The following is a 23528-nucleotide window of genomic DNA, read 5'->3' as shown; positions in this document are numbered from 1 at the left end:
TTAACCAAAAATGGTTCAATCGCCTTCTCTTTCCCTTTTAGAGATGAAAATGTAGGTCATTCTGATAATGTCTCCATTCATTATATCTTGTCATTCAATTTGTTATTCTCTCTCTTTCCTGCCCTTCTACTGCCCTCTTTTACTTTTAATAATTTTTATCATAAATTTTATTTTTATCATTGTCCTGCATATATGGCATATTTTCATTGTCAGTTCCTCTTTATAAATCTTCCCCCACCATTACTTTTCTAGTTTTGCCATTAGGGGGAAGAAGAAGAAGAAAAAGAAGAACATAACGGACACACACAGCCTTCAGGCAAGCATGTAAAAAATGCATGCAGAATGCATGAAAGACCAGGTGACTCAGTGAACTAAGCACCACCAAAGAAACTTAGGTTGTAAAAGGTCTATCTTAGTTTCCTTGCCTAATTTCCATAATTTAATCTTTTCTTAGTTCCCTGGCTATCAAACTGGATCATCAACATATTTCAGAAAGTTACTGATGCAATTGTAATTTATAACAAAGACTTAAAAAAAATGTAGAATTTGTTTAAAAAAATAAAATGGAAACGGATTGTAGGTAGAGGGAAGCAGTATTCTAATTCATTGAATCTCAGTTTTTGTTTGTTTGTTTATCTGTGCAATGGAGAAATTCTATACACCTCATAACATTTATTGCTTTGAAAGTTATTTGGCTTGAGTACACTGAGAGAATGAAGAGTGGTTGCTATTTATTACTAACACATTTCTACCACTCAGATTTTTCATGCATATTACAAGAGATGTGTAGTTAAAATTATAAAGCTTTGAACTACATGCCAGCCCATTCGTATGTAGATAAATATATTTATAGATATATAGATCTAGATAGATGTAGATATAGATATATCTCTCAGGAGAACTCTAACATTTCACAAGTATAAGGAACAAGTATTTACTTTACCACTGTAAGAACAAAGAAAGATTGCCATCAACTTTAGTGACTCCCCACTGCCTACAGGATAAAACACTCCCTTCCCTATACGATCAAATGTGTGTGAACCTATCTATCATTCCATCCTCAACTCATACAACTCCCTGTCCTCTGTTTCAGCCTCACACAATCACAAAGTGGCTGTTTCTCCTTGTTTCAGTGCTTATTATTATTCATCTCTTTACCTGATATGCTTCTCATACTTCAACTTTATATATATATATATATATATATATATATATATATATTTTTTTTTTTTTTTTTTTTTTTTCCTGACACTTCTCTTCCCAGAAACATTTTTTTTTTTTTTTTTTTTTTTCCCCCAGGAAATTTTCTCCTGTCTGGCTGGGCATCTACTACTCACCTTTCAAAATTTAGTCCAAGCTTTATATGGACATGTAAGGTACCCAGAATAGTGGGAAAAATAACAAAATGTAATGACTGACATTTCCCAACAACTATAAAAACTCACTACAAAGTCCCAGTAACTAATCAGTGTATCATTGCATAAGACTAAACATATAGATCAACATGAATGGAGTTGAGAATGCATAAATGAAGTCATACATCTATGCATAATTGATTTTCAATACGGATGCCAAGACAGATTATGGAAAAATAACAATATTTTCAACAAATGATACTAAAAAAACTGGACATCCACAACCAAAATAATAAAGGTGAACCATTATATCACACCATTTCAAAAAAAAAAAAAAAGATAAAAACTCAAAATGAATCAAAGACCTAAATGTTAAAGCTAAAACTATAAAGCTCTTAATAGAAAACATACGTGAAAATCTTCATAACCTTGGACTAGCCAATTGTTTCTTAGATGTGTTATCAAAGCATAAGCAAGCAAAGATAAAAAAAAAAAGACAAAAAGGATGAATTGGATTTCATCAAAATTAAAAACTTTCACGCATCAAAGAACACTATCAAGACAGTGAAAAGAAAATCTACAGAATAGGAGAAAATAATTATAAATGAATACTGATAAGTAACTTATACCACTCAATAGTGAAAGTATAATAACCCAATTAAAAAAACAAAAAAACAAAACAAAACAACAACAACAGAAAACAAAACAGGCAAAGGATCTGTATAGACATTTCTCCAAAGAAGATATACAGATGGCCAATAACCACATGGAAAGATGCTCAACACCATTAGTCATTAGAGAAGTGCAAATTAAAACCACAATAAGCTACCACCTTATACCCAATAGGATAACTATAACTTAAAAAGAAACAAACAAGCAAACAAAAACAAAACAAAAACAGAAAAAAATAACCAATGAAGGCAAGGATGTAGAAAAATTGGACACCTCATTTATTACTATTGAGAATTTGAAATGGTGCATGTGATATGGAAACAGTTTAGCAGCTCTTCCGAAAGTTACACATACCTACCATTTGACCCAGAAATTCAACTACTGGGTATATACCTAAGAGAACTGAAAACATACAAAACATATATGAACACAAATGTGACATATATGTCACACAAAAACATATATGAACATTTGTAAAAGCCAAAAAGTGGGGAAAACAAAACAAAACAAAAGTCCATCAACTGATAAATGGATAAAAAATATATATTATATATCCAAACACACAAAAAAAATCATATAGCCGTGAAAAAAAGAATGAAATAGTAAAAGCATGTCAGTGTGAGGCATCCCCCTTGAAGTTACAAGTTGAACAACTACAATTCAATACAGGATTCCCTGTGCAACACACAAATACATCTGAGAGATCCACCCATAAAAACATCTGAAGGTGGGTGAATAGGAATGAACAAGGAAAGAGGGAAGGAAGAAGTACGGAGATAGGGGCCACAGACATAGCCCAGAGATCACTGAGATGCCAGGAGAGGGGAGGACAGAGACTGCAGGTGCACTTTCTGTGGCTCTGAGCGCTCCTGTCTGAGGGATCAACATGTAATACAGCTGAACCCAGTGATCATAGTGGACACCTCAGGCCAGAGACCAAATACAGAAGTGTGACAGCTGAGGTTTAACAGCTTTCACTGCCAGGCAGAAAACAAAGCCATGGAGCCAGGCCATCTCCCCACCCCCTCCCAGAACTGCCTCCCCAGCACAGGGTTAGCAATGGGATCCAGAAAAAAAAACTGTAGCAATGTTGGGTTAAAGAGCAAAATATCTATGGCTCTGAGAACTGGAGAGACAGTTCCTAAATGGCAGACACACACTGAGGCTAATTTCAGTGACAAGGGAGGAGATACAGGGGTGAGGCAGCTCTGGTCTGACAGTCACTCTTACTTGCAGGAGAACAGAGCCACAAATACACCAGCAGCCTCTCCCAACCCACCCGATCAAAACCTTTTGTGACTGATCCCAGTGAGTGTACACATGGCTGCTGAGGCTCACAGCTCTGCATCTGGCTACAGGGGCAACACTGGAATTTCAGGGGCTCAGAATCCCATCACTAACCACACCCTCCCAACAGGGCAGTGCCCTGAGTCTGAGGCAACCTGATCACAGAGGAGAAGACAGCCTTCCCAGGAAATCTTCTACTCCAGAAGCCGGAACAAGTCAAGACAAAATAAAATGTTCAGTACTACCGAATGGAAAACAAAAGAAAGACTTCTTCATATCAACCTGCTAGAGAATTCATTCCCAGAGATGCCCAGGGAGAGAAATAATTCAGCAATTACCATGAATAACCAAGGTAATAGGACAGCTCAAAAAGAAAATGAAAAATTTCCAGAAAGTAAACTTAAAGACATGAAAATATGTGGTTTAAATTACAGAGAATTCAAGACTGAAGGTGAGTGAATAGGGGTGAACAGGGAAAGAGGGAAGGGAGAAGTGCAGAGATGGGTTTTGCAAACATAGTCCTGAGCTCACTGAGATCCCAGGAGAGCAGAGGACTGAGACAGTAGTTCTTTCTCTGTGATTCTGAGCATTTCTGTCTGAAAAAAACCAACAAGATGCAAGAAAATTCAGACAGGCAGTTTAATGAACTCGGAGATAAGATCAATGACAAAATGAATACTTTACCAAATAAATTATTTTTTTTAATAGAAATTTTGGAGCTAAAGAACTCAATCAAAAAATGAAGAATGAAACAGCAAGCTTAGGAAACAGAGCTGACAATATGGAAGAAAGAGTAATATTGAAGATAAACATCTGAAAATGATGAAGATGGAAGAGAGAACTTTGAGAGTTAAAATAAATTAAAGAACTCTCTAAGAAATATCTAACTGCATCAGAAAGAGGATTAGAAGAATAATGGGTATACCAGAAGGACAAGAAGGGGAGAAAGGCACAGAGAGCTTATTCAAACAAATAGTTGATGAGAACTTCCCAAACCTATTGAAACAAATGGATCTTTGAATCCAAGAAGCAAACAGAATACCTAATTACCTCAATCCTAAAAGGCCTTCTCTAAGGCACATTATACTGAAGCAGTCAAAAATCAATGAAAAAAAAGAATTCTCTAGACAGCCAGGGAAAAGAAGACAGTAACCAACAAAGGAAAGCCCATTACATTATCAGTTTTTCCAGCAGAATCTCTACAAGCCAGGAGGGAGAGGAATCAAATATTTAAACAATTGAAAGAGAGAAATCACCAGCCAAGAATAATATATACAGAAAATGTATCCTTAGATGTGAAGGAGTAATAAAGACCTTTCCAGATATACACAGGCAGAGGGAATTGTCCACAACAAGGCCTGCATTACAGGAAATGATGAAAGAGGTAATTCTACCCAAAGAAAAAGACAAAGGAATAAAAAAAGAATAATAATAAAACTAAGATTAATTTTACTAACAGAGAGGCAGAAGCAGGAAATGTCAACCCAAACTCAGAATAGGATGCTATACCCTTAAATATAATATAAACAGTAAAGAAGATAAAACAGAGGTGTGGGGGGAGAGAGGGAGGGAGGGAGGGAGGGAGGGAGGGAGGGAGGGGGGGAGAGAGAGAGAGAGAGAGAGAGAGAGAGAGAGAGAGAGAAATTAATGGATTACCACCAAACTAAAATGACAGCTAGAAACACAAAGGCAAATAACAATGGAGACACCAAACTATCAGAAAACAAAAGATAAAATGGCTATAAAAACTCCTTATATATCAATATCAGTGGACTGATCTCAGTAATAGAAAGGCACACAGTAGCAGATTGAATCAAAAAACAAAATCCAACTATATCCTGCCTCTAAGAGACACATTTAAGCTGCAAGGACAGATATAGACTCAAAGTGAAAGGGTGGTAAACATACTTCAAGCAAATGGCATCCAGAGAAAAGCGGGTATATTCATACTTATATCTGATGAAATAGACTTCAGGATCAAAAAGGTAATACGAGACAAAGATGCACATTTCATAATGATAAAGGGGACTACACAACAAGAAGACATGACATATTATCAATATATATGCTCTCAACCAAAAAGCATATATATAATATTAACAGAACTAATGGGAGAAACTGACAAAAAACACAATTACAGTAGGGGGCTTTAATATGCCACAGCTATGGCTACATCATCCAAACAGAAAATCTGTAAGAAAATAGTTTTAAATGGCACATTAGACCAAATAAAAATAATTGACATTTACAGAGCCTTTCATCCTAGAACACCAGACTACACATTATTTTCTAGTGCAAATGGAACATTCTCAAGGAGAGACCATATGTTAGGACACAAAACTAGTTTAAGCAAATTTAAGAAGACTGAAAACATACCAAACATATTTTCTGACCCTAATATTTTAAAATTGGAGATCAAATGGAAAGAGACAGCAGGAAAAAACACAATTACATGGAGATTAAAAAACACGCTACTAAAGCACAACTAAGTCAAAGAAGAAATAAAAGTAGAAATGAAAATATACACAGAAACAAATGAACGTACACTTTATCAAATTTATTGGGATGCTCTAAACAAAGTTTAAAAGGAACATTTATATCATTAGACATGGTAATAATTTTCTCAAGAAACAAGAAATAGCCCAAATAAAGAACCTAACATTACATTTTAAAGAACTAGAAAAAGAAGAACACATGAAAACTAAATCAGCAGAAAATAGGAAATAATACAGATTAGAACAGAATTAAATGAAATAGAGAACAAAAAGACAATAGAAAAAATAATGAAATAAAGAGCTGGTACTTTGAAAGGATTAATAAAATGAAAACAAAACAAAGCAAGAAAATCCAGCTAGACTAAGGAAAAAAGAGAAAAGACAAACAAAATCAGAAATGAAAGAGGATACATTATAATGGATACACAGAAATACAAAAGATCATACAAGCAGAATTTTGAAGGACTATATGCCACCAGATTCAATAACCTAGAAGAAATGTACATGTTCTTAAAAACATATAACCTTCCTAAACTGAATAATGAAGAACTGGAAAATCTAAATACACCAATCGACAGTAAAGAAATTGAAACAATCACCCAAAACCTCTCCAACTGCAAAAGTCCAGGAACAGATGTCTTCACCACTGAACCAAACATTCAAAGATGGTTTAATACCTGTCCATCTCAAACTATTTCAAAAAATTGAAGAAGCAATATTTTCAGGTCAACATTAACCTTATATCAAAACTGGTAAGGGTAACACAAAAAAGGAAATTACAGACCAATATCTCTCATGAATACAGATAACAAATACTAAACAAAATACAAGCAAATCAAATACAACAATAGACTAAAAAGATTATACATCACGATCAAGTGGGATTCATTCCAGGGGCGCAAGGATAGTTCAACATATACAAATCGATCAGTGTGATAAACCACATTAACAAAATAAAGAATGGAAATCAAAGGATCATGTGAATAGATGCAGAAAAAGCATTTGACAAGGTACAACATACATTTGTGATTAAAACACTCAATAAAATGGGTGTAAAAGAAAATTATCTCAACATAATAAAGGACATATATGACAAATACTCTGCTAAGATCATACTTAATGGTGAAAAATTGAAAGCTTTTTCTCTATGATCAGGAAAAAGACAGAGATGGCCCCTCTCACCACTAATATTAAACATAGTATGTAAAGGAGAAATAGGGAGTGATTGCTAATGGGTGCATTGTTTCATTTTTGGAATGATGAAAATTAGGGGGAATTAAATAGTGGTTATTGTTGCAAAACTACATGACTCCACTAAAAAAAAAAAAGTAAATTGTACACTTTAAAATGGTAAATTATGTATGTAAATTACATCTCAATAAATAAACACAAGGGAAAAAAAAATAACGTAGTTGAAGCCACACCTCTGTAACTGACATTTTAGGCTGAGGACAGTGTCCGTTTTATTCCTATAAAACTTATTCTTTTCTGGACTACTGTTACATTATTTTGTAATCAGTTCTCATGTATCTCCATCCTTTCTGGATCCTTAGCTTCTTGAATAAGGAGACTTTCTTATGCCTCCTTGTGCTTCACTTATAAGAGTCACTTGAGAAATGCTTATAGATTGAAGAAAGAAGGGCACTCTTAGAGTGTATAAATATTATCTTGAGAACAGGATGAATCCATGATCATGTGTATTTCTTTTACTTCAGCAACCAAAAGGCTATTGATAAGTATCTTGAATAGTGTGATACAAGTTTGCTTTCACAACTCTAGGGCCACTTGAAGAAGCTGCGAGGTGTGATCAAACTATATGGCAAATGTTTAAATTTAAATATATATGCATATATGTATATATTTAAATATATGTAAATTTAAATATATCTATACTTAAAATATATATGTAATGCATATATATAAATATACGTGTATATATAAATATATATGTAATGCATATATATATATAAATATACGTGTATATATAAATATATATTTATACATTACATATATAACAGCAAAAGACATATTGTCATTAATTCCTCTCAAAATACACCCCCTCAATCCAACACATTTATCCCATTGTTCTTGCCATTTTCTGAAGCAGTTCTGTAAGTCCTCTTTCATGAGTGTCTTTAGTTGCACTGTCGTGGCTACCTCAATATCCTGAATCATTGACTTTGGGGAAGAGTCAGAAGTTACATGGTGCCAGATCCAGTGAATAAGGTGGATGAGGAGACAGCATGATGTTTTTATTTGACAGAAATTGCAGTACCAGAAGTGATGTGTGACACAAAGTGTTGTCATGATGTAGGATGATTTACAGCATACATTAAAGCACACCTTCTCTCAACCATAGCTCACACCCGACTGACTGCACTGAACAAGGTGAAACTTGTCACACACTGTTACTAAGATTCCACATGCCACTTCCTGTATTGAAGATCCCTGACTTTCTGTTTGATGGCACTCCGCAGCAGCATTCACCATATTTTGTGATCACAATGGAAAGGTTCTATGTCACACATCAATTCAGGTGTGGCAATTTCTGTCAAATAAAAACAGTATGGTATGACCTCATCCATCTTATTCACTGGATCTAGCACTGTGTGACTTCTGGCTTTTCCGCAAAGTCAAAATGACAAAGAAAGGTAAATGTTTTGAATCACTTCAGGCAATGTCTTTTACTGTAATAATTTTTTTTTAATTTAAAGATTCTTGATCACACTTCATATTTGCTTTGATAACAATTTGAAATTCTGTAATTCTTTCTTATGACAACTTCTAAAATATTTGAATTGCATTCTAAATGTATTAAAATATGTAAATGTAGTTTAACATGTTTTTTTAACTAATAGACTAAGAGTTCAAACAGAAGTATGTTTCAAGGACAACATAAAACACCAACAAAATTATACAATTTCAACACCAAGTCAAACATCCAAGACAGCTAAGTTATGGAACCATAGTTGCAAGCTTCCAGAGACCCAAAAGGGAATCTGAATTTTCACATGGCTATCTATAGTTTTAATGAAAATAAAGTAAATGCCTGCAGTTTATGTTGCCACAAAGTTACTCCTAAAACTTCCAGGTGACAACTACCTTCTCTACATAGAACTAAGAAGGGGCCCAAAATTGTCCAGTTGCTCTACATCCCAATAGGAATTCCTCAACGAAGAGAGGGTTGGAAAGTACCAGTGGGCATTACCCCGGCCACTAAGGGCTGCTCTGTCATGTGGGCACAGGAAATATAGAACACATTTAGAGAGGCTGTACTGCTCTGGCCTTGCTTATCATCTTAATGTAAATCACCTGTCTTAAGGGAAGAGCGTCATATGCCATCATCATCTACCACATTATATTCAAATGTGATTTTATAACAGTCCTAATTATATCACAGTTACTGCATGTGTAAGAAATTGGCAGAATTTCTTCTATGTCTTATAATGGACTACCTTCTAAATGGCAATATACATTTTTGAATTATATTTACCAAAATGATTCCTATCCTATGTTTTGTTCTGGTTTAGAGAAGAGAAAGTAAAATGATTAGAGGTTTACCAGTAATTGCAATTATCATGTGCTACACACTTGGAAATCTCAAAAACCTAAAAATAATTGTTCTTGTAACTTAATTACAGACTGTTAAATAATGATGTGTTGAGGTTACCTTTCTTTCAAAAAATGATATAACTCTTCTGAAATATCACCTTACTGTTCAGATTTTTTAACACATTTCCTTATTAGTTTTAAACCTTTTTCTTCCAAGAAAATCTTCTCTCTCAAATTATATTCTCCTTCTTTTACCTTTGAATATAGGGTATACCCAGATAGGTAACAAATACCTGAGGAAAGGAATTGTTAATCTGGTTTTCATGAGTCCACAAGGGAGTTTATCTAAATACTTTTTTTTTCCTAGGGGATCCATGAATCCTCTGAAATTATAGGCAATTTTTTAAAGTATGTTTTTTGTGCAGTTCTTTGGAATGAAGGTACATTTCTCAAAGCTGTCAGCACCTGAGGGAATGACCACCACTTATTTTTTGTGTCCACCATCATTAATAACAGTCATTCTTTTGTTCGGGAACACTATGTCCACAGTATCAAGCTAGACAGTATAAGGAATTAAAGGCAAATATAAGGCATCATTCATAGACTCAGGTATTCAATCGTGCAACTAAGAGAAAAGACATGTCTTCTACTTCTTCATTTTTATATAGAACTAAGTGCATTTGTGACCTCCAGGATCCCTTCCAGGGCAAAAACTCTAAAATCATAAATCATTATTCACATACAGCAATGAAGTTAAAAAGAGAGAACAGAAATAAATAACGCGGGAACTTTGGACCTTCTCACACTGCACTCAGCCAACTGAACCTTACACTTTCAAGCTGAAAGATGCCTAAAGTGGGAACATCTGGTCCAACCCCCTCATTTCATACAGGATCTCTGTCTTTCGACTAGTGATTGTAGTGTGTATGATGTGACAGGCAGTATGTGCAGCATTGACTTCAAGATTTACCTTTATCCTCCTGAAGTCTGCTGGAAAAAAAAACACACACAAAAAAACGGCTTTGCACTCACTATACGCCAGACTAGCATGCCAGGGCAGTTTTTGCACACTCCTGCGGGGTTCCATTGTGTTGCCAGAGGATGTTACAGTGACTCTTTCAAACTCCTCCTGCCCTGTTTCTAACTGCTATACTAAAAATGTGCACAACACCCATGTGATTACTTTGCCGCCTTCCCTCCTTCCTCTGCAGCAACTCATCCAGCGTAGCCAAGGCAGTGACTCACTTGGGAGCACCTGTCTCTTCATCTCTGTTGACATGACAGTGCCCCAAGAACAGGTATACGACCAATACAAACCTTGTTTAAGGGGGAGGCAAGAGTGTCTTGCACTTGAAGGGGACCTGAGCTTTCCCTTTAGGGGTATTGATTTTAAACTGGTTATTAAGAAATAAAAGACTCAGAAAGAACTTTTGATCCACCTCCTTTCCTTCCCAAAAGCTTCAGGTAGAAAGACCTGTTCCAGGAAAGAAATCATGGCTTACTCACCTTAGCCTAATTTGGGTGAAGTTTGGTAAATATGAAGGTACTAAGTAGCTAGATCACTCCTATGTCCCATTGAGGCCAAAATGTTTGTGCCATATACGTTCTGTACTTCCTCTACTGCCTACAAGTTGCCTACTTCCTTTGAAATCTCAGACCCCATTTCTCCTTTTCTCAGCTGTCCAAAATGACAAACATAACCAATTTTACCTCACTGACATTGGAATTTTCATGTTTATACAAATTCCCCATGCACACATATTAAATATTTGGTCTTCTCCTGTGAATCTACTGTATACTGTTTGAATTATTAGGGCAGGTAGTAGAATTTAGAAGGTGGGGACTTTTTTTTTTTTGTAGCCCCCATACACGCCTGTCCACATTTTAATGACAGGGATTATCATACCTGAAACCTGAAACTGTTTATAACAGTTCCAGAAACTCAGTCTCTGGTTTTTGGTTCCTCTGCCTCTTAAATTGATGACCTGCCCAGCACCTCTGTTGTTATAAAACTGGGACCCTGTTACACTTTTGATAATTTTCTAATGGGAACTGGGTTCTGCTGCAGAACCCCGACCCTGAGGTTGACCCAAACTCCCAGTTTCTTACCATCTACGATGGCTGCCCTTTTCCTGTTCTGTCCCCCAGCAACTAAACATGAAGCTGTTGCTTTTAGCAGGAATTTAAAGAGGGTTTGGGATCACACATGCAAAAAAGGCAACAATTCAAAATGAAATATTAATCATCATTATCCTTAAAAACGGATTGTATATTTCTCATCACAGGAACTTGCTTTCAAGTCATGTCCTCCCTTAGAGTCAACTGAGTACAAGCCGTTGTAACCTCTCTGTTCTTTTACGAAACATTTTTATTTTCCATCTCCAGCTTCTACCACAGAATCATACTCCTCACATAGCTTTGTGCATCTAAAAACTCATTTATAAACTTTACTAGTACAACAGTTGTATAAGTCTAGTTTCTTCCATCACTCTAAGGTGACTGAATAGTAAACCGGTCTGTGCTTACTTCATTTAACATTCATTATGGATTCCAAAGCTTTCTTGGAATATTGAAATGATGGAGAGTTTCAAAGAGATACCATAGTTATCAATGTAAGTGTGTTTATGGAGCAGGTGAAAATTTGTGGGAGATGTATTCTGGCAATAATTGCCTGAAGTATATTATCTTTTTGCCCTATTGCATGACAATGTACATATCTGTATTATCTTAAAAGCAGTCTCACTTTATCATGTTTCAAAAAATAAAATTGTATCTTCTATTCTTCACTGAAATGGGAAAAATCACATATGGGACTAGTTAGAGAAGGTCTGTTTAAGAATTTTGTTCGAATTTATGTTTCAACAAAGCAGATTTTTAAACATGGTTAGCAATGAACTGGCACAGATCATGCTGAGTAAAAGATTAGTTGAAATACACTGAACACTGATTTTCTAGACTGTAGACTACAACAAAAATTCAATTATAAATCTAATTACAACTTTACTTGTTAAACAATCAACTAGATTATTATTTGTTGCTGGATGTCTTGTTTCCTGCTGACTCACAAGCAGGTGCACCTGCAGCTGTTAACTTTGCCATCATCATGTGACCTAACAGCCCTGCCTTTTCCTACTTTCTGTATTAGTACTTTTTCCATCATTTATTAAGTTTTAAAAAAATGTACAAAACCTGAGGTACAAACCACACATCCCTACGTAAAGGTATAAAACTGGGGAAGGATTTGTGGCAGGAAGGGAAAAGGGGAGGTGCTGTAGACCAGCAATCCCACATTACTTTGACTCCAGAAGAGTTCTCACAGATGCTCCTCTAAAAATGAACTCCATGGTCAAACAAATTTGGGAAATTTTCCAAACTGCAGTGCCTGGGGAATTTTGAAAAACACATCACAACAATAATTGGTTTAGAATTTCTGTAGTAAAAAGAAGAAAAAATGTTTAGCTTAGTTTAACCCTCCATTTCCTTAAATTTACTGACTACACTTTCATGTTATTAAGTCAAAAGCTTGAGGAATTAATCAGAAGGTTAGGGAGTAAAGAAAAGAAAGGCTTTTAGGAGTTCCTGTGCCCAGTAGAATGCCATCTACTGGGTAGAATGCCCAGTAGAAAGCATTCAATAATCATATGTGGTATATGCCTGTAAGTCACAATCTTTGTGCATATACAGATGGCATGCATCATTTTATGTTCGTCAGATATAGAAAGTTCATTACCTGACATGTTTCTATTAGACATTTAATTTTACATGCAAAATAAATAATAAAGCCTGGTGTTTGGCTTATTACGAAAGCAATCTACATTTATATTCCTCAAAAGTTTCACACTGAGATGGTTATCTCTCAAAAAAAATACAATATTCCCAAGATTTAATTTTTCAATTCTCACTGAAAAATTTAGGACTGTGAGTCTGTTGATAGGCAAAAAAAAAAAAAAAAAAAAAAAAGTAGAACACATTTTTTTCATCCAGGATGCATCTTTCAAGTGAAATTGTATGGGACTGAAATTTACAATGCCAGCAGCTTGAAGCAAATGCAATAACACTTTAAAGCAGCATTACAAGATTTATTTTTTACATACTTAAAATTCAAAAACTCTTCAGAGAATACTAGAAATGGAAAATGTTTACTTTAGGAGCACTCAACTATGTTATGGTTCAACACTAAACTGAAAAAGAATACACGAAGCATACACAACATGTGGTTCTTAAGAGTCTGCTTTGTAAATAGATTTTAAATAATTGAAGTAGTAAAAAAGACAAACACTCTTTAATTCTGCAAGATTATATATAGAAAATGTCTCCAGGATGATATAAACCAGTAGAGAAACACTAAATTTTGTATAAAAACACATTGTTTTAGGCATTTACTCTGTAGCACTCATCCTATATGACTTCCTTAATGATGGAAATGCACACATCGCTATTGAACACTTGAAATGTACCTAGTATAACTAAAATTTTAACTTTATTTAATTTTAATTAATTTTATTTAAAATTAAATAGTTGCATATGGCCAGTGGCTACCATATTAGTGCAACTCTAGTCCTTCTAACTTATAACCAAGAATGAAGTTAAAGCCAAATTTCCATACTAGTTATAGAGATATCCTGTCCAGATATTCCATTCTTTCAAGGAAGAACTGATAATTAGGTAGTTCCAAAAGTAGCTTATTTAGCTATTTTTCTATTTGAAGTTTAGATTCATTGTATAATGAATTTGAAATAAAGCTATAAAGAAATAGAACATCTTTACTGTAATAGGTTTTGCGGAAGGTGAAAACTATACAAAAGTCAAATGTCGTGTGTGTGTGTGTGTGTGTGTTTGCAACAAACAGTAAACTTTCAGATGGATAATCAGCACATTTCAGCTGACATCAGATGACACCACATTTTAGCATTTTATAGGAATATACATTAAATTAATTGTAAGTGAATGATTGAAAAAATATTTAGTAAATAAATATTAATAAAATGCAATATTATGTTATTGGCTACTACTGATTTAGAGGGTAAGGAGAGTTTGTTGGAGGGAACAAGAGACTCCTATGAACAATTCTATGCAATCAATTAGACAATATAGAGGAAATTGACAAATCCCTAGAAACATAAAAATCTACCAAGACTGAATCATGAAGAAACAGAAAATCTGAATGGACAAATTACTAGTAAGGAGATTGCCAGTAATTAAAAACCACCCAACAAAGAAAAGCACAGGATCAAATGGCTTCACTGGTTCATTCTACTAAACAGTTAAAAAAGTAATACCTACCCTTCTCAAATGTAAAAAAAAAAGAGGAGGAGGGAACACCTCCAAACTCATTTTGTTAAGTCAACATTACTGTGATACCAAAGCTAGACAAGTACAATACACACACACACACACACACACACACACACACACACACAAAAAATGCAGGTCAATGTCCCTGATGAACATAGATGCAAACATCCTCAACAAAACAATAGCAAACAGAATTCAGCAGTACATTAAAAGGATCATACATCATGATCAAGTGGGGCTTCTTCCTGGGATGCAAGGATGGTTCAGCATATGCAAATCAATGTGATTCACTACATTAACAGAATGAAGGATGAAAATCATGTGATCACCTCAATAGATACAGGAAAACATCTAACAAGAATCAACATCCTTTCATGATTAAAAACTCTCAATGAATTGGGTATAGAGGAGACACATTTCAATATAACATCAAATATGACATAAAAAAAGAATCCCATTTACAATAGCACCAAAAATAATGAAATACTTAGGAATAAGTGTATCTAATGAGGTGAAATATTGAACACTGAAAACTATGTGGCACTGATGAAAAAAACTATAAAAGACACAAAGAAATGGATTAGTAGTATTAATATTGGTAAAATGTGTATAATACCCGAATTGATTTACAAATTCAAAGCAATCCCTGTCAAAATTCTAATGACATTTTTTATAGAAATAAAAATACAATCCTATAATTCATATGAAACCATAGCCTTGAAACAGAACAATGCTGGAGGCATTACACCATTTGATTACATATTATATTTCAAAACAATAGTAATCAAAATAGTATCGTATTAGTGTGAAAATAAACATATAGATCAATGGAACAGAACAGAGAGCCCAGAAATACACCCATTCATATATGTTCAATTAATTCAGGACAAAGGAACCTAGAATATACATGGAAAAGGGACAGTGTCTTCAATAAATGATTTTAGGAAAATGATATCCACATGCAAAAAAATAAAATAAAATGAAACTGGACTCCTATCTAGCACCATCCACAAAAATAAAATCAAAATGGTACAACTACTAGAAGAAAACATAGGAGGTAAGTCCCTTCACATTGGTCTTGGCAATGAGTTTTTGGATTTGACACCAAGAGCAAAGACAAAAAAGCAAACATAAACAAACAGTACTGCATTAAACCAAAACACTGCTGCACAGAAAAGGAAATAATTAACAAAATGAAAAGGCAACATATGGAATGAAAAAAAAATGCAAATCACATATCATATTAAGGGTTACTATCCAAAATATACAGATTCAACAACTCGTTAGTAAAAACTTAAAATAATACAATTGAAAATGGCCAGAGGACCTATATACACATTTTTCCAAAGAAGATAAATAGCCGGTAGGTACATGAAAAAGTGTTCAACATCACTAATCATCAGGGGACTGCATACCAAAACCATAATTAGATATTGCCTTACACTTGTTAGAATGTCTATTACCAAAAAGTCAATAAACACAAATGCTGGTGAAGATGTAGAAAAAAGGGAACTTTTGGTGGGAATGTAAACTGATATAACTACTTCAGAAAATAGTATGGATATTTCTCAACAAATTAAAAATAGAACTACCATATGATCCAGCACCGCCACTTCGGTGTATATATCAAAATGCAAGGAAATCACTATCTCAAAAAATATCTGTACTCCCATGGTCATTGCATCATTATTCACAATTACCAAAGCATGAAAAGAACCTGTATGTCAGTCAATGGATGAACGGATAAAGAAAATGTGGGATGCATATATTAATACAATGGTTATTATTCAACTTTAAAAAATAAGGAACCTGCCAGTTGTATCAACATGGACAAAACTGAAGGGTATATGCTAAGTGAAATAATCCAGACAGAGGAGACAAATACTGCACGGTATCACTTACACATGGAATCTTAAAACAAACAAACAAACAAACAAACAAACAAACAAAAAACGTTGAACATACAGTAACAGAGAGAGGGGAAGAATAGTGATTTCCAGGGACTGGGCTGGGGGATATAGGGAGAGTTTGGCAAAGAGGTACAAACTTTCAGTTGTAAAAAGAATAAGATCTGAGGATCTAACATAGAAAATGGACTACAGTTGACAATACCGTATGGTGTAGTTGAAATTTTCTATGAGAGCAGAACATAACTGTTCTCATACATCCCACCCCACCCCCACAAAAAAACAAAAGTGTGTGGTGATGGATGTGTTAATTAATTCAATGGTGGGAATCCTCCACATTTTATACATCTATCAAACCATCATGCTGTGCACCTTAATTATATTCCGATTTTACTTGTCAAGTATACTTCAATAAAGCTGAAAACATTTTTTAAGAAGTTAGAAAAATAAAAGGAGTTCATGCAAGCCTTAATTATCTTGACCTACTTGGGGAGAATTAAGCAATAAATAGAGCTTCACATTTAACAGGGATATAGAAAATCTTTCTATGGCTATTGTTTAGCTAAGTCCTAATTTTCAGGATGTTTGGCATAATATAGATTATTTTCTGCCACTAACCAGAAAAGAGAAAAAGAAAATTAACAGTCAGAAAAACCACATCCTAGTTTCTGAAAGATATCAACAAAGGATAATTTTGAGTTGACTATGATTGATTTGGAAATCAACTTCTTAACACATTGAGACTTAATATACAAGGCTATGAGAATTCTGCAGTATAATTTGCCATATACTGAAAATTCATTCTTCATAATAAATAGTTCAGAAATAAAAAAGATTGCTATAATCTTTATGTTGCCTTTATTATTTATAATGAATGTAAAAAGCAGACTATATTGACTTTTATAAATTCGTATCTGACATTAGTTCTACTAATGATATTTTCTCTAAGAAAAGTTCATAAACAGTAAAATCTCCTGATATTTTAGTTTATAGGTTCTGACTATAGCAGATAAGAAAGCATAAACACCGCTTGAGAAAAGTGAAATTAATTGTGTTGATCAGCATGATTTATTATTTCTCAGGCTCATTCCTGTTCTTTTATGCTATTTCAGCTGATATTTTCTGCTCAGCTATTGCCAGTTCCTTGAAAAGGTGGGTTTATTCTAATGATGTAACAATAACTTGAGTCTTTGCAAACGATAATCAGATGATTATATTTTACACAGTTTAAAGCTATTAAATAAAAAGATTAATAAAGATTGGGATATGACAGGCTCTGAATATATTCACTAAAATAATCTACATAATTTTGTGATTGAAAAAATAAAGCAGTGTTTTGTTTCTGTTTTCTCTCACACTTTTTGGTTAGTTAATTAATTGTTCAATCTATTTACTTTGTAATAGGCAATTTCCATTTTTTATAGGTAAGGGTAAAAAACTGTACTCTGGTAAAGTATCGGTAATTGGATATAATTCAATCTAAATTTATTCTGATGTCATATTAATACAGTCTATACCTGTAGGCAAGCTTTATAATTTTACCATTATAGTTCATCTTCAACATACCCTCAATGTACTGAAAGTAGGAGAAAAACAAAATGGAAGCTAAACTTTGTTCTGACTTAAAATCTTTTATCATCACACCAACTGCAGCTCTTATCTTCATAAATCTCATTTACCTAAATTATATGGTGGATTCAAAATAATAGCAGAATCTTCATTAGGATAGAAGTTAGACAACTTGAGATTTAAGTGCTAATTATGTTAGTCAAGTCACTTTGATTAAGGCTCAGTTTCTCCAAGGATCAGTTTACTTATCTATAAAATGGGACAGTAAAGGCTGTCTAATTAAAAGGTCTAATAAGATAAAAATCAAGGGTTATAAAAATGTAAAATAATTATATTATTGTTTAAATTAGCTTCTCATTGTTTAAAAAAAAAGAAAAAAAAAGAAAAGAAAAAGAAAAGGGAAGAATAATCCTAAAGTGGAGTTACTTGCCCCCAGGACAGCAAACCAAGACTTACTTGCAGTTTCAGCCCCTCCAGGAATGTGACCTTAAACTGATCAGATTGAATTTCCTGATGAACACTAGTCAGATCATCTACCTGATAAGAACACTGCCTCCTCTCCCATCAAAAAAGGTGTCCTTTCCTGAAGGAAACATTTCTTTTTTTTTTTTTTTTGCTAATAACTTTCTTGTCCTTCCCTATAAGGTTCTGCCTATAAAAACCTTCCATTTTTTACTTCTCAAGCACCTCTCTATTTATCTTTCAATAAAGCCAATTAGATCTTTACATTTACTTGGTTGAAATTTTGTTCATTACATTTTATTCATTGTAATGGGAAAGTGCTGATGGATTTTTTTGTTGTTGTTTTTTAAAGCAATGGATTTGATCCTCGTAGAATCACCACAGACTTCTGCAGAAACTGATTCTTAAACATTGTCTCTATTGATAGAATGTGTGTTTAATTTAAATAGAGACCTCCCAGTACAATAATAAGAACACTCTGAATGACTAATGTACTATATGACACATATTTCCTATGAACGATAATAATTCAAATATGGTTTCTAAAAGGATGCAATCTTAGACATCGCAATAATCAATTGGAAATTTCTCTGTTTGGTACAAAGAAAACTTATGCAACCAAAATTATTTTTCAAAACAAAATTTAGATTTGGATGGAGGAATGTGAATTTAAATAATCTCTCTTCCCAATATGTTGTGAATTAAACTTTCTGAAAAAAATCAAACAGCTTAAACAATGAACAACTCTTTAAATAGTTTAAAGACTCAAGTAGAACAACATTTCATGTAAATCTGAAGGCTCAGGACACATACAGGAACCACCAGTTACAGTCGAATAGTAAAACTACAGACACTTTTTTCCCCCAACCAATTGACAAGGCATTTCATGCTGTGAATATCCAACATTCGCTTTGACAACAAGGCATATATTTATATTCCCTGATATCCCAGTCAGGGAATCTTTTAACATTGTCTCAGTTGATTTAGTGCCAACTCGTCAGTCTTTTGACATTCGTCCAGGTAATTGGACCAAGAACCCCTGGTGAAAACTTGTCACAAATTACAGTGATATTCTTTATTCTTTAAATGGTTTTGGTTGGTAGAGGTGATGTTGAACAGACAGTAGGTAAACAACACACTGATCCACTGAATTGTAACACTGGGGATATTAAATAAACTGTATCATTTCATACACTTCACTAGAGTGTATGAAACGACTGACTGTCCTCTCTGGAATTTAAAACAGAGAAAAAGGAAAAACAAAAACAAAAACAAACAAACAAAAAAACTGAATTATCACAAATAGTGAGAGGGATTTAAACACAAAGCTTTAAATCAGGATGGATTTCAGGAAATAGGATATAAGAAAAATTAAGTCTAAGTCATGATAAAAGAAATATCTTGGATTTCAATTAACTAGTAGTTCATAGACTAGCCAGACACTTATTTAGAAACGGTACTAAAATTAAAATCAACTCTGTAGCCAACGGAGGTTTCAAAAGATGAATTATTAAAGAAAGTATATGGAAGGCATTTCTAACTCCTATTACTATAGCTAGCCCTTCAGATAACAAACAATCTTAATGCTAAGAAATTAGGAAATATATTCTCATTTTTCAACATAGACTAAATGTAATACTCTGTAAAGTGTCAACTTCTCACCTCCCTATTTTTAAACTCACCCCTTAGCCTCCTGATTACCTCTTTGATTTTAGTCTTAACCTACATAGCCAATTGATAATTTCAGTCTAAGTACATTTTGATTATAACTGATGGCTAGTATTATAATTATGACAAGTTCCTGTAAATGTCAGTTCTTATACACCATTTAGCTGAGTCCCTAGTTAACACGTTCAAATTTCTTGTGCTTCAAGGTTGAAAACAGAATTGTGCTATATGTCTCTTAGAATTCTACAATTATATGGTTCTGGGGAATGAGATTTGCTTGGATCATAATTTAATATAGTCAAAATACTAGTAGAAAGTTGGTGAAAGCAGTTATGATAAAGTTTTTGATATTTTAGACACTTAATCTATGAAATATTCAATAAATTATCAAAGGAATTAAGGAAATAGATTTTGATATTCTAATATCTTAATTGGAATTTCAAAACTTTTTGAATCAATGGATTTTCTGTTATTTTGACTGGCAGAAGAGATGTTAGAAAATTGACAGAAGCATGTAAGGAGAGAAAAAAAAAATGACGTGTATTTTGTAAACAAACCTGTCAGAGTTAAGTGTTTATAGTCCAGGCGTGTCCAAACTTTTTTCAACATTTTTCACCAAGGGCCATATGCGGTAAAATACACAAACAGCCGGGCCACTCACTCGAGGTGAAGTACGTATTGCCTCACCTGGTTTATTTAAGTAAACTAAATATATCTTTGGAATATGCTGCGGGCCAATTAAAAATGGATTGCGGGCCGCAGTTGGCCTGCGGGCTGCAGTTTGGACACCCCTGGTTTATACAGACTTTTTAAAAAAATTATTTTACTTAGGTGAAATAAAATCAAGGTATAGCATGGGATCCAAATCATCTAAGTAATCATGTTAACGAAACCAGTCATTCACTCAACAAATATTTACTCAGAGCTCACTGAGCCCAAAACTTGGGTTGAGGATCTAGAACACTTATGTTTCTCAATCCTGACTGTTGTAGGGGCAGCAAAATGAAAGGCAGTGATACAAGATGCTGAAAGAACAGTAACGTGAGGTCACAAAGTTTAGGTCAGTAGTCTCTGTGGCCCAATTCAGATGTGGTAGATGATGAATACATTTCTGCAGTTGACTGGTTCTCAAAATTCAGTTGCATCAGAATCCCCTGGATAGCCATTTAGAAACAGATGATTGAGACCCACCCTCAGAGTTCCTGTTTAAATCTGGGGTGGAACTTGAAATTTTCCATTTCCCTACTAACAATCTGTGAGACATACAGATATAGATAGACAGATAGATAGATAGATACATAGATAGATAGATAGATAGATAGATAGATAGATAGATAGATAGATGATAGATAGATAGATGATACTCCTTTCTATTGTGACAAAAAAAGCTCAGAGAAGATCATTAATAAGACAAATGAAGTTAAATGTTTGTTTTTGTTAAAGCAATAAGACACTCTTTTCTTTATAATAGAAACAGACAAATAACACAATAATAATTGTAGTAGACAAGAACCATTGGTGGATGTATGATAAGAAAGAGGATGTTTACATAATCTCATAGTACCTCTTCAGAAGGCATTCATCAATTTCAAAGAAAAAAAAAAAGTAACTATACAGTGGAAAAAACTGGCAGACACCACCATAGCCAAGGGATCAAAGTTAACATTATGAGAAATGAGACATATCCACAATATGTACATCCTCGTGGGATGCACTGAGAAGGGCACAGCTTCTCTGCTGCAGTATCCTTGCCAAAAGTGAATAATTACAATCTAATCATTAGAAAATATTGGGCAAAATCAATGGAGGGATAGTTTACAAAATAATCTGCCAGTATTCTTCAAAGAGTCAAGGTAAAAAAAGAAAGACTTTCCCACATTGGAGAGGATTAAGGAAAAAAGGCAACTAAATGTATACTGAATTCTGGATTGGATATTGGAGCAGAGGAAAAAATAAATAGTGCAAGAATTGGGGAAATTTGAATAAAGTCAATAATTAGTTAATAGCATTATATTAATGTTAATTTTATTAATGTTAAAACTGTACTATATTATGTAAGATGCTAACATTAGATGATGCCGGGATAAGTGTATACAGATTCTCTATATACTATATTTGTAACTTTTTTGCAAATAGAAATTATTTCAAAATAAAAGGATAAATAAACATTCTGAGATTACTCAAAACTGGACAACATTTTACTAGATATAACTGATTTCTACATTTATGAAATGATCTAAGTCAAAATATATTAAGAATAAATGTTGCCAACTGGGCAGTTTACCAATTTAAGCAGAATATCCATCTGCTTAATTATCTACTTTTTGGTAGTGTTGCAGCCCACTGATTTGCTACAGAGTGTTAGTTAGTGCCACCTGCAACCACCTCTAAACTGAGGCATTACAACCCAAGAAGTTAGAGCATTTGCAAATAAGGGAGCTGGAATGATATTTTCAGTGATGCCTGGGAATTATAGATGAACATCTCTAATTTTAATTTCAAAATTGTAATAATGAGACAGTAGACTGTACAAATTACAGATCTATAAGGTCCCAGATAAAACTCTTACATGGATTATTAAAAGGGTATTTTAGAAAACAAAGTCGTGATCAGATTTCCCTCCCCACCCCCAAATGACAAATTATAACTCATGTTTGACTCAATTTACTTCTTTCTAGGAGAAAGTTATTGATTGATTGGTGAAGTCCAGAACAGCAGGACTTCAGAAGATAATTAGTCAAGTCTTTTGTGATATTTTGTGGGAAACAAGGAAAATATTGGCAGAACACTTGGATAATTACATGCATTTTATGTTAGCTTAATTAGTGGTTGAAGTGTCATGGTTAATGGGTTAGTGTCACACTGGAAGAAGGTCCAAAGAGCTTTTCTTTCAGCCAAGTCTATAATTTTATCAGTGAAACATTGGACAGAAATTCAATGATGTAGTAAGCACCTGCGAAAATCACACTGTCTTCTTTTCTGCCACATGACACCCACTACCATGAGCACAACTTATTGGGGAAGAGAAGGATGTTTGATACAAAGATGGCCATCTCTGTGCTTCCAGAGACTGGCCAAACCAATGAGATCCCTTCTCTTAGGGAAGCCACACAATTTGATCATATGAACTGTATTCTTTTCAAGCATTATTTTCCACCACTTTAGTCACCTAACTTGACTATGTGTACCTCCAGACTCTGGACTTAACTTTATTATACCTACCCTAATGCAGAAGACATTTCACATTTCTAGGTATCACTATGTGC

General features: G+C 34.0%; 1 protein-coding gene across 5 annotated transcripts in view; it reads right to left on the bottom strand.

Annotated features, from left to right (window-relative positions):
* NAALADL2 (N-acetylated alpha-linked acidic dipeptidase like 2) overlaps nucleotides 1-23528 on the bottom strand; it is a 1208457-nt gene that overhangs the window by 416691 nt on the left and 768238 nt on the right. The window lies entirely within an intron of this gene.

Source organism: Rhinolophus sinicus, linkage group LG01, assembly GCF_036562045.2.
Source record: "Rhinolophus sinicus isolate RSC01 linkage group LG01, ASM3656204v1, whole genome shotgun sequence".
NCBI classification, from domain to species: domain Eukaryota; kingdom Metazoa; phylum Chordata; class Mammalia; order Chiroptera; family Rhinolophidae; genus Rhinolophus; species Rhinolophus sinicus.
Note: the sequence above shows the minus strand (reverse complement) of the source record. Positions and strands in the feature narration are given on the sequence as shown.